The following is a 2,370-nucleotide window of genomic DNA, read 5'->3' as shown; positions in this document are numbered from 1 at the left end:
TATATGTTCGTGATTTAAAGAAGTAACGAAGCAAATACGTTGCAGTGCTAGAATAAACAGAAAAAAAGACGGAGGGAGCTTTTCTAAACAATAAACCTCGGTGTGAGCCACCAATGACAGACACGTTAATGTGCGCGTATCAGAAGCAAGTTGATCAAAATTGCTTCCCATTGTGTTTTATTCTCCTATACAAGTAAGTCAAGAGAAAAAAAGATATCATGACGCATTTCACTCTGTGAAGGTACGTGGATGACCAGCGAAGCTGTTTAGCACACGACACAGAGGTGACACAGAATTTTGAACAAAGGTACGAACTCATTTACCGTGATTTTTACATACATTCGCGTGGACGACGGGACCGCCGCCCCCAGGAGCCGGTGGAAGATATAGACACTCGTGACGTTTCGACCGGACGGCCACCACGGGAGAGCGGAAGGAAAGTAGGTACGCGAGCGCTTGGAACGCCGACAAAGACAGGGCTGTGCGAACGTAGACAGGGCCGACGCGGGTCGAAGTGTAGTGTATGTTCTTACCAGCTTAATATCTGATACGGGATCTATTTAGACCCAAGATATTAAGATTATTTTTGCAAGTTGGCGGAGTTCTTTAAGCCTGCTTCACCTACGCCGCGAGTCGGCCCTGTATTGCACTATCTTCGAAATCGGCCCACGGTTTTCGCTCGCGCAGAACAAGAATGCACGGAACCCTAGCCATACACGGCTTCGCTGTAAAAAGAAAAACCATAAGGAAAGAAAATCAGGACATGTAGCTCTCATAACGACTTGCTGTTCATGCGTCGACTTTCCCACAAAACTCTGAGCACAAAAATTTTTGAAGGGAAAGGTTTGAAAAAGGCGACTCCGTTATAACTGACTTGCGAAACGCCCAGCAGACCGTCGAGAGGGCTGCAGTGTTACTGCGTGCGATTCTACGAAATTTTTTTCTCCTTCTAGGCAGGTACAATTGTTTCATTGTTTCATTCGTTTGCCGTTAAGTCAATCGCTTGCACCTTCTTCTTTGAAGAATGAAAACAAAAAGAAGGGGGCTACAGGAATTAACCGGAATAGGGCTTCATAATGGCTCTCCGTGACGGCCTAGCTGCCCTCGCGAAGGGCGACTCCACGCCCCCGGCGCCTTCTGCCGCGAGGCGCCTGGCGCCGAGGCATTGGGCGGTGAGGCGCCTCGATGCCAAGTTCGATAGACGCCGCCGTCGAATAAGCCCCGTTCGCAAGCAGGTAAAACGAGCGGCGCCGAAGCGACGAATCGGAGGGAGCATCCCCGACGTTCATCATCAATCAAGACGACCACGAACACCCGGAAAATAAAAGAAGAAAGAAATATGGCCTCCGTCGGCGGGACCCGTACTCGGCTACCGCAGCCGACAGGCAACGTGTAGTCAGTCGGTCAGCAGCGCAGTCGTCACAGCGTGGCTGGAAGCACGGGGAATTCCCGCGTGTCATCGTCACCTCCCCCCTTCGTAACGGGTGGCTAGAATCAACCCTTTGGTCGTGCATAACGGCGCGCGCACGCAATGTTTCGCGCGAGACACGATTTTGGCCCCGATACGAGATTAGCGTGTACTCGAATGAGCTGTCTGTACAGCCGCTTTGCCCACCTAAGCATGTACCCTTCAGTGCCAGCATGCAGCGTGGTCACTGGAGTGTGCATTACGGGTATTTCTAGCTCTGTGTACTCCACGATGCGCGCAAATTACGCTCGACAAGCAGCGTCGCTGCACACCTGGCTGCAATTGCCAACTGTAATGACTGGACTGCCGCCCCCATACGCGGACGCGGTTATTTCGACCACGAGCGACCTGTATACAAAGCAAGTGATTTGCGACTCTCTGTCTTTTTTTAAGGGGGTGGGAGGGGGGATATTTTGAGGGAACAAACAAACAACGAACGGAAGCGACTGACCATCTGGCACTCCTGAACGTGGTCGGGGCTTTGAAGACTGCTCTTCAAACTATGACACCCTGCGTCTTCGTCCTTGAAACTCTCCGCTATACCACGACGACCCATTTTTCTGTTGAAAACCAGAGGTCTGTTGCACCGGAGACCCTTTGCTGATGTGCCTACAGTTTTGAAGCTTAGCGCACGCGATGCCGTCATTAGTTAAAAACAAACAGCCCCTTTAGCTGGAACTGCAGTCTCTGCTTGGTTGGAGGTTAAGAGAGAGAAATCGGTGGTCACGGGTGGCTTCCTCGCGTGCGCCGGCGGTTCGAAGGCGCGCGCAAGACACGTGCCTGGCTGCGCGCCCCTTCTGCAGCGATGCGCTGATGTCCTTGCAGGGTGCACACACAACAGTGGGCAGAAGCTGGATTTTCTCTTTTGGACGCGCGTACAGGTTCACTTCGCTAGTGGTCAT

General features: G+C 51.9%; 1 pseudogene; it reads left to right on the top strand.

The window, feature by feature from the left end:
* The first annotated feature begins 493 nt into the window (after positions 1-493).
* Positions 494-675, top strand: LOC142583850 (U2 spliceosomal RNA; annotated as a pseudogene).
* Positions 676-2,370: the final 1,695 nt, after the last annotated feature.

This window comes from Dermacentor variabilis, chromosome 5 (assembly GCF_050947875.1).
Source record: "Dermacentor variabilis isolate Ectoservices chromosome 5, ASM5094787v1, whole genome shotgun sequence".
In the NCBI taxonomy this organism is placed as follows: Eukaryota; Metazoa; Arthropoda; class Arachnida; order Ixodida; family Ixodidae; genus Dermacentor; species Dermacentor variabilis.
This window is presented reverse-complemented; position numbering and strand designations above follow the sequence as displayed.